The sequence below is a fragment of the Cupressus sempervirens genome, chromosome 4 (genome assembly GCF_028749045.1).
Source record: "Cupressus sempervirens isolate cs-2001-9-10 chromosome 4, ASM2874904v1, whole genome shotgun sequence".
NCBI lineage: Eukaryota > Viridiplantae > Streptophyta > Pinopsida > Cupressales > Cupressaceae > Cupressus > Cupressus sempervirens.
In genome coordinates this window covers 342,351,466-342,365,356 of record NC_143121.1, presented here as the reverse complement: position 1 = coordinate 342,365,356, position 13,891 = coordinate 342,351,466, and positions in this window count along the sequence as shown.

Sequence of the window (13,891 nt, the reverse complement as noted above, 5' to 3'; positions counted from 1 at the left end):
TATGGCGCATCGTTCGGTTGATGATTTTTAGTTAGGGATGCTTTGAATCTTGGCAAAGAATTTTTTTACATTATTGTGGAGAATAGGCCATTGCATTCATTTTTGTTACTATTTTTTCTCATTTAAATATTTCTTAAGTTTTGTTATTGTATTGCTATTTTTTGTCATATAAATATTGTATAAGTTTTGTTATTGTATCTAGTGAAGTTGAAAGGTTCACAAAGAATCCAACAAGGATCAAGTCTTGTTGAATGTAGAGCTTCTGACATTTAAAAGGGATGAGGCCAGGATCGTGCTCTGGGCGAACTTGGCGAAATGGATACCCCTCAGTGCTTGGTTCTTAACCAAAGAGACTAGGTGGAAAAGCTGAGTCTCCATCAAAAATATTTTCTATTTCAACCAATCAAATATAAGTATTTTTCTTTTACTTTTTAAATTTTAAATTTTTCTAGTGTTTATATGTCAAATTTATAAGTTTTAAAAATAATTAAAATTATTTTAGGTTAACTTATTTTTTTATTTATGAATTTTATATATCAGAGAAATTGTTTCTCTCAAATTGAAATGGTTCATTTGATTTGTTGTTTGTATTTGCCTATATTGCGTTCACTTTTTCCTATCATAAATTAGCTTCCACCAATTACAAATCATAATCAATTTTTTCGTCATTTAAATATTTGTAAAGTTTTGTTATTTATTTATGAATTTTATATATTATAAAAATTAGTTCTCTCAAATTTTCTTGGTTAATTTACCCTTTCTCGGAATCCATCTTGCTTTTCTTTGGGTTAGATTTTTTTGGGTAAACACTAGTTTAGATTTTTATTTGCTACTAACAATTATTTAGTGTATTTTATATAGTTGATGAATAAGCATATAAAATCTATAAGATTAAAATTAATATTTTAAAATATACATCACTCTATTGAATGTCTCCTACAAGATAATTGCCAAGGCTCTTTCCCTTAAAATCCAAAATTTGTTGTCGCAGGTTGTTTGTCCTAAACAAATTGGTTTCATCAAATCCAAATATATTCTGGAAATTATTATTATTGTTTGGGAAGGTATGGAGTGGACTTGTCAACCCAAATAGCAAGTCTTGTTTCTTAAGATTGACTTCTCTAAAGCTTATGGCTGAATTGAATGGCCTTTCATCTTGGTCATGCTTCAAGAACTGGGGTCTAGTCCAATTTTTCTACAATCAATCTAGATGATTTTTGGAGTTGCCTTTGCTTCTATTACCATAAATGGCCACCAATCTGAAGCCTTTGGGCTCTATAGATCTATTTGTCAAGGTTGTCCTTTAGCGCCTTCTCTTTATGTTTTGACTGTTGAAGGGTTTGGTAATCTTCTTGTCGACACCATATCTCAGGGCCTTGTGTGTGGCATAGCTCTCCCTAATTCCACTACGCAGCTCGTGAATGACCATTTTGGAGATGACTCCTTTATCACCCTTCTAGAAGATGAGGACAATATTGCCAATGCCCTACAATGCTTGGACATGTTCTGCCTTGCTTTTGGGTCTGTTATTCAATAGCACAAGACCCTCTACTATAGATAATCTTTTTTGCCAGGCCCTCAATGGTTGCAATGCTATGAGTGGAAATGGGTGCAAAATAGAGAAATTTTTCATTTTTTGGGCAATCCCTTTGCTTTTCAAGCTTCCTCGGTGGAGCTATGGAATGTTGTCCTAGCTAGGATTGAGAAGAAGTTGGAATATTGGATCACCACACATCTATCCCTTACAGGAAAGTTTCAGATTTGTTCTAAAGTGTTGGTTGTTATGCATTTCTACTACTACTCTTGTTGGACCCCTTCCAAAGCTTCATACCTCGAGCTTGAATGTCTCTTAAGGGACTTCCTCTAGGCCTTTGGTGTTGTACATCATAGTTTTCATAGAGTTTCTTGGGACTTTTGTTGTCTGCCCAAAGACTCTAGTGGTTTGTGTAATAACCCTGTCTGGTTATAGCTAAATCAAGCATCAATTTCTTTCACATTTCGATGGTTTGACATTTCGTCAAACACTTGGCAAATAGCCCAATTACCACTAGAATCTATTATGTCTTAAATTTTCAAACACAATATTAAGATGTACAAAAAATTGATCAGAATTTTACTTAATTTTGGCCTTATTACTTTTGCATAAATAAATACCAAACACCAATAAACAATTCTGAAATGATTCACACCAACCTTTGAATTCATTCATCAATAAACCATATAGCAATATAATGAAAAGGGAATTTAATTTAATTGTTGGTTGATTATAAATCAGAATTTGAAGCTAGCATGTTTACTTTCAAACTATGTAATATAAACTAAATTTTACAAATTAAGAACTTGATCTTTGTCATAGAATGTAATTGCAAAGTCAAACTGAAAGCCACCTAGTCCTATTTCAATTTGGTGTTCACAGTCTACTCTTACAAATGTTGCCCAAAACAAACTACAATCGGCAGACTAAACCCTCGTCCAACAACAAAGAAATTATAATATTCAATTGTATAAATGCTCCTTAGCCACAGTTAATACAAAAAGAGGAGACGATAATAAAACTCAAAAGTCCACAATACCTCAACTGTGGATTCTCAGAATTAAATCTACAATACTTCGATTATAGATCCCAAACCCTTATACTTTAGCAAGGGCACAAACTTCAAACTCAGAAATGTCACAAAGACAACAAGAGCAAAATAAGATAATCAAATAATTGGATGCTTTTCTCATCAAATGTTCTCATATTTATAATCTCCAAATGGCACCAGTTTCCCAAAAGAACTCCACTTAAGAAGCTTTCTCTACACAACATTAAAATATAATAAAGTGACATTAATCTAATTTATTAATTGCTTTTGGTTCCAAAAATAACTTTTTCCACCATAATTTAATATTCTGACATGCAAGGCCATTGTTTCTTGTTCCCATGATTTAAACTTTTTGTCCTGGTTCCAACAAGTTATGATACTAAGGCAACTAACCAACAACACTAATAAAAATAGCAACCTCAGCACATTTAGATGAATAATAATAATTCACCTATCTTGCAAAAACAACTGAAGAAGCATCATAATAAAAAATCTGACAACACCAAAGTGATCCTGATGATGAAAGATGATGAATGAACCTAATGGGATGACTTAATATAAATAGATGCCCCCTCCAAGATTCTTGGAGTCCAAACTAGAAGATTGAAATAAAAACTGAGAGCATCCTCTAACTCCTTTGACTCAACTCAGCTCATTAGAACTGACAGATTGACTTACTATAAATAGTGAGTCCCTCAAACAGAGACAAAACACACCATAGGCTACTAGAAAGCCTATAACCATACAACTAAGACCCTCAAATACTACTATCAGCTCACAAGGGTCACGATGGTGAAGTGACCTAGCCAACTGCAAGAACCTACTGAAAATGGGGACATTATAGTCTAGATTGTTTTCCACTTGCAAGTAGGGGATTTCCCTTTGTGCTAAGTGGATCATTCAAGCTCTGAGGCCTAGAAAATTTTATTATGACACTACATTTCTTTAGGCTTTCTGGTTAATTAGCCAGCCTAGAAGGGGATTATATTTCAAACCCTTCTTGTGACCACTAAACCAATGCAAATTCAGTACACCTTTGTTGCTAAAAGCATTTGGAAGCCTAGGAAGCCATCAAACCTTGGCTTCACTACGCAGGAAATGGGTTCAGAGATGGGCTCTCTATGAACCATCAAAACTTTTGGTGGTCTCCTCTATTTGTTATTGAAGGTGTTCCTCTAGCTAAAACTCAAGGAGCTAGCACACTATGCTTATTTAGAAGGGGAATCAAAACATTCAAAGATCTCTTTTCCAAAGTTACTATGAGCCTTTGCTCATGGGAGGACCTACATGTGCAGTTCAAGTTTATCCATCTAGATTGATAGATAGTTGATCTTCTACTTTTTGCGGTGCCTCCCCATATGTTGCACAAACTTGGTATTCATTCATCTCACCCATGGTGGAAGGACTGGAAGCAGAACCCTACCAATCCTTTAACTAGTTATATATCCAAGTTGGGTAATCGATGGTTGGTTCCCCACCTTTTGATGGTTGACACTCTTAACTAGCATTGGCATTTGCAGTCCTCTCATAAAACTTGGAATCTTAGATTTTCCATGGCTTGGAAAGCTATCACAGAGCCAAAAATAGCTCACTTTTCCTGGTGTTTCCTTTTCCAGGGGTTGTCATTGGGCCCTTGGCTCTGATATTTGGGTGTCTTGGACCCTAAATGTCCTTCTTGTGGCCAATCAGAAAGCTTCCTACATATTTTTTGGTTCTATAAGTGAGCCCATAATTATTGGCTTTGAACTCATGATTTTTTGAGCCTTTCCACCCAGAGGCCTTTTCTTGGCATATAGTTGTGCTAGGAGATGCAACTAGACTCCTTTTCAAATATTCCTAGTTATGGCGTGCTTTTAGAATAGAGATTTTGTTTACTATCTAGAAAGACCACAATGTTGTTGTATTTTCTCGCAACTTTTTTGATATGCATGTTGATGTGTACCCAAAAGCATGTATTTGTAATAATGTCATAATTCAAACTCAAGTATATATCGAGAAGGTAGCATTGGAGGTCACTCACCTGCAAGAGCTTTTGGCTCATTGGGGAAATACCCCTTTTATAGTGGATCAAGTGCCGCTAGATACTTTATCTATTGATCATACTCCTTGTAATTTCCAGAGAGGCTGGAGAAATTCAACGCACTGCTCACATACTCCCAAGTCACAACCCTCTTCCCACTCTCCTAGTGGCAGTTTCGGTGATCATTGCTACTCGTCCTCACCTCTGTGGAGGATAGGTTCAGGATGGTCCCCAGTGGCTCCTCCTACTACTCCTGATGTGGGTGGCCCTTTGTGCATAAAGACCCTAAATGGGCTTTTCCTTAGCTAGACTTAGCTATCACTTTGCCTAGATCGAAGGGAGATAAAGAAAAAGATCATGTTTTTGTCGCCCCTACTAATGATTGGGCTCCTCCCAAGCCATCTACCAACCCCATGGACTTTTGGGGCTCTAATGATAAAGACCCTCGTTCGGCTGGCACTGCTCTTACAGCTTGAGGACTTTTCTTTCTTTCTTTCTTTCTTTTTCTTTTTTATGAATAGTTGTTTTATGCTGAGTGAATTTGTTGGGTGATCTTGTATCCACTGACCCTTTTTTGTGTGGATATGTATCTTTAATATTCAATTAATAGAGAAGTTTTATTCATCAAAAAAATGTTAAAGCTATTTTTTAGAATTTTGGTAGAGTTAAATGGACAATAACAAATTTACTATTATTAATTTTTGGAGGGTGAATTCAACATTTTAAATCAAATATCAAATTTCAACCATGTCATGAACAAATTTGGTAAACTTCTTTTTATCTAATTTTTGACTATTTTGTATGAATTAAAGTTAAAATTATTATTATTATACTTATTTTATTATGATATAGAATTTATTTAAATTAAAGTTAAAATTTATAGATTCTTATTTTTACTTTAACTAATATATTTCTAATTACTAAACTATAATAAATATTTTACATTATTATAAAGATATAATATTGTAACAAAAGTTCTTATTTTATTATTTGAATTCTAATTTCTAATTACTATGAAAATTATAACGTCAAATACACCACTTATTATTATTAGATTTATAATTCCAATGTAATTTGGCCTTAAAAAAATATTTGTATCTACAAGTTTTAATTTAAAAGAGTTTTAAAAATAAAAATGACAAGTGTCAACCTCTAAAGAGTTGTTGTACATTAATATCATGTCATATATATAAAATAAAAAATAAAATAGATATATTTAATATATAAATATAATGGTCGCTAAAGTTTTTGAGAAAATGTTAAATTAAATTAATATTATAAATAAATATTGTTAAAAAAAAAAATTTAAAAAAAATAATTATTATTAAGTTAAATAAATAATTGTATATAAAATACATATATTAATATATGATATATATATGGGCTTTAACTCTTCAATGTGGCTTGATCTTAATGATGTGTTATCTTTCGGGTGCATATTAAGGAGGGTGGAGAACTGTCATGACTTATTGTGGCTCACTCAACAAATATTGGGCTAGGTATTTATAATGCTAGTGAGGTGTGTTACCTTAATGGTCATCCTCATTATTGTTGGAACTACTTAGAGTAGTGAGGTCTAAGACAATTTGTGCTCCATTCGATTGCAAATATGGTACATAACGAAGTTTGGATGTGGATAGGTGTCAATGGTGTGCTATTGTTTGTCAAGTCAGTACTTAATCAAGCAAGGTTCATTTATTCATTATTATTGAGAAGTGATTTCCTTCTTCTTTCTTAATATTTTGTTGCATTAAATGTACTCTTTGTTGGATTTTCAAATCTCGAGCATGGTAATGAGAGAGCATAAACATAACGGTAGGATGAAAGAGAATGGGAGTCGGATACATATGCATAGATTAGGGGACTAAATAGAAGATTGGTAGGCTTTGGTGTGTGCCATGTGAAAGGAATAACGTGGCATTTTTAACATTGTCAATTGTGGGGCTTGGTCAAGTGGGCATATTTATAATAGACAAGTCTATGAAATCTACTTATTTATTGTGGTTCAAACCATTGGGAAATTATTATGGGAGATCATATTTGGGAAAGTCTTAATGACATGTACCAGTTATAATGTAATGATGGAGGCAATCTTGTCTAGTGTTGCCAAAGTTGTCATTAGTGTAATCACACATTTTTGGTCTAGCAAATTATAAGCCCCCTTTTTTATAAACTTAAATTCAAATACTAGACCATTATTGTGCACTAAAACAATTTTGCATAATTATTTGATCAATAATCCTTGATCAAATCATCACATAATCATTTATTTGATTATATCCTAAAGTTTGACCATTTTATCTTAAGTTTATTTAATTAAAAGAATATGTCCCCTTTTAATTGAATAAAAAAGACCCATTTATCCTAAGTACACATGAGAGGGGCATTTTGAAAATAAAGAAAGTAAAATCCCACCCACTTAAAGGTGCAATTTCCAATGAGTGGAATCTTTTGACTTTTCAAAAAGGTTTTTTGCCTCTTTATCTCAACGGCTCATTGTTTTGCTTCTTAATCCAAGTCATTCATTTTGTCTTTTGAGACATGAGCACATGGATCAACCAAGAGTTAATCTCCACCATTGCTCAGCATTTTGCCTCTTAATCTTGATCATCTAGCCATTTCTAAATCTCTTTAAAAGGAGGCTCTCTCCTCAATCTTGAGAATATCCAGAGTTCATGTTATTTTTATGTTGTCACTTTGTCATTTGCTTTTGTGAGTACTTTGCATTATCATTTTAGCTTAGTTGTTATTTCCTCTTTTTGCATCTAATTTAGATCATCTAGATTAAATAGTATGAAGTAGTAATCATTTCATCCATGTTAGCTTATATTGCATATCATCTAGCATAACTTTGGATTTTTATATCATCATAGGGATCTTAGATACTTGCATCCTCATTGCTTGATGTCTTTTGAATCTTCTATTCTATGGTGCACCTTGCAAGGGTCTTATTTATTTGGTTCATTTGAGAGCCATTATTATTATCACTTACTTGATACTTGCATGTCATAGATAGGAAGTTATTAGTTGTCATTTGAGACTCTATATCCATTGGATTTCTCAAACATAAGGGTTTATAAAAGTATCCATATTTTTGGTGTACAGATGGATCAATATCATTGTAAATTATAAAAGGGAAGAAGAATATGCTTAGAAGCTCTTTAATTTGTTGTAATTTTCTTTTAATTAATATAGGGAGTTACTTCGTTTGGAAATACATTGTACACATATACAGGTTTATGTACCTATAAGTATAAGTATATGTATATGTATGAATATGAATATGGATTGTTGGAAACTACAATTGAAACAATTATTATTTTGTCATTGATGTCAATTCTATTGATGAGACATGTTACTATTTGATCTAAATGTCATATCTATTTTGATTGATGATGAGGATCTGAGAGATTGCTCATAATAAAAGTACCTAAAGGAAAGGTTGAGTTATGAAAATGAAGTTACAATGGACATTTGATTAATTAGACTTTCACAAACCAAAGTGATTATTATATTATTGATATAAAGATTAACTGAGCAATAGAGTAAAAGACTAATGAATGTCAAGTTATGTTAGTGCCAATCGAGCCATAGTATGAGCTGAGAAAATATAGTGTGGACTGAGTGATAGTTGGTGTTGAGCTCTATAGTGATCGAGTGATTAATTAATGATCGAGTGTTAGAACTTAGTGATCTCCAAGTAACCATATTTTGAATTTATTTGAGGAACCATGATTTCCAACTGACTCATTTGATTTCTTGTGATATGGAAACCGTGTTGAAGATAAGTTTTATGAGTTGGATCATTTAATTCAAGGAGAGGATCAGGTATCAAACCTAAGGTCAAATTTGATGGATGAGAAGTTTCTAGACAAGAAGGAAAATAGACAGATACAATGAACTTGATGAATCTGATCATAAACCCTAAGATTTATGGTAATCATGGAAAATGAAAAAGCAAGAATTACCTATTTAAGGAGGTATAGACACAAACTTTAGTTAGATACATACACATAGAGAAAAAGTGGAACATAGGCACACAAGGGTGAACACAAGTGTGAGTTTGAGAGAGAAACAAGAGAAGAAAATGCTTGTGCAGATGCTGTTGAAGTTGATAAGTGAATCTAAATAGAATGCTTGAGTTTGATGTGAAGAAGGTTGACTACTTAAAGGGTTTCCAAGCAAGTTAAGAGACACAATTGGCAAGAGGGAATTATCAATGAATTAACACATGAACCAAATAGTGATCTGAACCTGCAAAAGTGAGTTGTAATCATACAGATCAAAACCCTACTATTTTCTTTCTAATAATTGTAAATAGTTTGTATTGAAATCCTTTTAACAAAGGTTGACCTGGTAGTCATTTGAAGGACTTACTAGTCTATGTAAATCCTTTAGCAAGGTGACATTCTAAATAGAATGATCAAAGTCCTCTGACAAGGCCACTCCTAACAAGGTGATTAAATCATCTAACTAGGTCGCATTTAACAGTTTGTATTGTAACCTTTAAAATGATTGGCTCCTAACAGAGCTCACTTTGAAAGATTGAAAAAGTGGTGACATATTGCTAGTGGTTTTTTTCCAAATTTGATTTCTACGTTAAATCCTAGTGTCAAACTTGTGATTGAATATTTATGGTGTTTTACATTGAACAAGTCTAGTATAATAGGACAATGAATTACTAGTAATGTTGTTTATCAGTATATAGTACAGACAAAGTTACAACACAATAAGCAAAAAAATGGATGTTTAATATTTGTTTGTTCAAATGGTACTTATGGACCTTGAGTAACTAATTTGCCCTCCCCCCTCTCAATTATTCTAAATATTTCTAATGATTGGTATCAAAGCATAGTGCTTAGACAGAGAAGTTTGAAGGTACTTAAATCTAAATATCATGACTTTGTGGACAATGAGTATGTGAAAGTAACGACTACTCCTTTGATAGTTGAACAACTGAGGCAAAAGAAAGAACACAATCAGGCAATGTTGGGGATTTCCTTAGTCCTAAGCTATGCTGAGTTTGTTGATATAAAATAATGTGATAGTGCAAAGAATATGTGGGATAAATTGAAGACCATTTATGGCAGAGATGACAACGTCTTAAGAGCCAAATTAGAAAGTCTGAGAGGTAAATTTGATGACATAAGAATGATGGAAGGTGAGAATATAGTAAAATATTTTACAAGAGTCAAAGCAGTTGTCAATGTTATTCGAGGTGCAAACAAAACAATTAAAGATGAAACGGTGATAAGCAAGGTATTCAAGAGTCTACTCCCTATATATGCCAATAAAGTTTTTGTAATACAAGAATTGAGATGTACTCTAGGTAAAACTCTAACTTTGGAAGGTGTAATTGGTAGAATAATTGTTTTTGAGGTGTCTAAACTTGATAACTAAACACCTACTACTATTGACTATGCTTTTAAGTCACAATTGGTTCATAGAAAAAGAAAAGACAAACATGTGAGATAATGAGCTTGATGAGCTTGAAGCCCTTATTGCAAAAAAATGTTGGAAAAGGAAAAGGTAAATTACCTTCTTCTTTTTTCATGCAACAAGGTTGGTCATATTGTTGCTAGGTGTCCTGACAAAGAAGACAAGGATGAAAGAAAGGAAAGCAAGTGAAAAGGAAGAAGAGATTACTGAGATTACAAGAAGAACAAGGATGGAAAAGGTAAGAAGTCTTGATATATTATTGAAGAATAAATTGACACTAAATTTGAAAGTTATAATGATGAAGTTGTCTATGTTGCTATGAAAGAAAATTATGATGAAGATGAGAAAAAATGCATTAATCTCTTACATGAACAAGAGTGATAGATGGATAATTGATAGTGTTTTCTCTAACCATATGACTAGTGATAGAAATAAATTTGAGGATATTGGATGTGTTAAATCTGGTAATGATACTCCATGTGTTGTGAAAGATAAAGGTACAATTGAACTGACTGACAAAATCAAGTGTGACAATATTTATTGGATTGAAGAATTTAACTATAGTGTGTTAAGTATTTCATAGCTAAACAAATCAGGACACAAAGTTGAATTCCATCACAAAAGGCTAAGATTTATGATGTTGATGGTAAGTTGATTGGTTGCGGTGATCAGATAAGAGATAATTTGTTCTATCTAGAGTTATCTAATGAGACATGTTTCTTTGCACAACAAGAAGATGTTTGGGTATGGCACAAAAGGTTATGTCATGTAAACTTTGATAATTTGGTGAATATTAGTAAAATGAACAAAGTAAGAGGGTTGCCAAAACTAAGGAAGCCTGATAATGCTATGTGTAAACAATGTCAATTGGGAAAAATGACAAAGTCTAGTTTCAAGAGCAAGAGATGTTCAAAGTTATTATGGAGATAAGTATTTCATTATGTTTATTGATGATTATTCTAGGATGATGACTATGATATTTCTCAAAGCTAAATCTAATGTCTTTCAGTTATTTAAGTAGTATTTGGCCATAGTTGAAAAAGAAATAGGAAAGAGTCTAAAGTGTTTGAGATCTAATAGAGGTGATGAATCATTTCCAATGAGTTCAATATATTTTGCAATGATAGAGGAATTAAAAGACATATTTCAGCACGAAGGACCCCTCCTCAAAATGGGATAGATGAAAGAAGAAACATATCAATAATGGACTATGAAAGAACATTGATGATGGAGAAGAATGTATCATAAAAAAATTGGAGAGAAGCCATTAGTACTGTTGTTTATACCCTAAATATAGTACAAGTCAAGAAAGGTACAAATGTTACACCTTTTGAACCACGGTATGGATATGCTCCTAATGTAAAATATTTCAAGATCTTTGGAAGTAAATGTTATATATTCAAAGATAATAGAATGAAAAACTTGATACAAAGAGTGATGAAGGTATATTCTTAGGATATTCCACTAAGATTAAAGCTTATAAGTGTTTGAACTCTAACACTAACAAAGTTGTGGAAAGTGCAAATGTGAAGTTGATGAGTTTGCAGAAAGAAATGACCTTATGTAAAGAAGAACCTAAAGATTATAGTACATGCATCTATGTTGATGATGGTGCTCTGAGCACTCCTACTAAAAAAGAAAATAAAGATATAGTTCCCCAGCAAACAGGGAATGTTGAGGTGCAACAATAGGTTGTCGAGCAGTAGATAATGGGTGTCGAGCAACAAATTGAAGATGTTAAGTCACAGACAGGCAATGCCAACCATCAAAGAGACAATATTGAGCATGTAGAATCTAGACCAAAACCTAAACAAGAAAGAGAAAATGAGCTTGAGATTATTTTTCAAGATGAACCTATTGAATAATAGAGAAGGAAACCACTTGTGGTAGCCAAGTTTGTAAGAATTCATCACAAACTTAAAAAAATCATTGGTGATGTTAAATGAAGTGTTATGATAAGAAAAAGACTCAAAGATTGTACATTCTTACTTTGTAAATTTGAGCCCAAATCAATGAAGGATGCTTTAGAAAATGAAGATTGGATTTAAGCAATGAATGGAGAAATTGAACAAATTGAAAAGTATAATACTTGGACCTTAGTACCAAGACCAAAAGGAAAAAAATAGTATTCGAATAAAGTGGGTTTTAATGAATAAGGTGAATAAAAATGGGGAAGTAACAAGAAACAAGGCAAGACTGGTATGAAAAGGATATGCTGAAGAAGGAGTTGACCATGGAGAGAAAAAAAATTCCATTGCAAGATTGGAAGGAGTCAAAACTCTTCTTGCATATTCAACCTACAATAATTTCAAGGTATATCAGATGGATGTCAAATCTATATTTCTGAATGGTATACTTGAGGAAGAAGTGTACATAAAACAACCTAAAGGATTTGTGGACCTAGACAAGAATAGTATGGTATGTAAACTAAACAAAGGTCTTTATGGATTGAAACAAGCCCCAAGAGCATGGTATGAAAGATGACACAATTATTTGGTGAAGATTGGTTTTGAAAGGACAAATTATAATAGTAACCTATATTTGAAGATTGGTAAGAATAATGAAGTACTGCTATTTGAAATCTTTTTTGATGACATTATATTTGGAGGAAAAGAAGCATTATTTAAATCATTTACTGATGAAATGAAGAAGGAATTTGAGATGTCTATGTTTGGTAAAATCAAATTCTTTGTTGGATTGCAAGTATGTCAAATGAAGTTTGGTATTTTTATTACTTAGTCCAAATATATCAAGGAGATACTAAAGACTTTGGGAATGGAGGAATTGAGGCCCATAAGCACACCTATGTCTATAGGACATAAGTCATCTAAAAATGATGAATCTACTGATGTGAACCAGACACGACAAATAAATGATTGGAAAATTGCAATATGTTGTTCAGAGTAGACCAGATATTGCATTAGTAGTTGGGATAGTTGCTAGATTTTTAGAAAATCCTAAGGAGAATCACATAATGGCAGTAAAATGGATATTGATATACCTAAAAGGTACAAAAGACTATGGATTGTAATACAAGAGAACTGATAGGTTTGAAATGAAGGTATTCACTGACTCTAATTGGGCATGAAATATTGATGATAGAAAAAGCACTAGTGGAGGTGTATTCTTTCTAAGAAAGAGATTGGTGTCATGGACAAGCAAGAAACAAGATTGCATTTCCCAATCAACAACTAAAATCGAATATGTGGCAGCTGCAATGAACTACTCAAACATTATGTGGATCAAACAATTGCTGAAAGAAATACAATAAGAAATTATAGACCCAATGGTTATCTATTGTGATAACACAAGTGCTATCAACATATCAAAGAATCCAATGATGCACACTAAGACCAAGCACATTGCTATCAAGTATCACTACTTCAGAGAACTAGGTCAAGACAAAAAAGTGAAGTTAGAATATGTGCACACCAAAGAACAAATTGTAGACATATTCACTAAAGCCTTACCTAAATTTTCTCATGAATATCTTAGAGGTAAATTAAGAGTGATTCCCTTAAATAAAGCAACTTAAGGAGATAAGGTGCATTACATCAAATGTGCTACTTAGAATATCATACACATTGATGTACAACTACTTTCAAAGATGCCTAAGACGATTATGAAGAAGATGACCAACATAACAGATCAGTCATAGACAAATGACAAAATACAACTAGACATGCAAATATCTACATGATCAAGATGAATGAAGTAATTGAGTTTCTTTGCCACTATTGCCAAAGAGGGAGAGAATCATTGATGAAGAATGCTTGGGAGATAATTACCAAAGAGAGAGATAAACCTTAGAGGGAGAGAATCATGAAAGAGAGGGAGAGAGAGATAT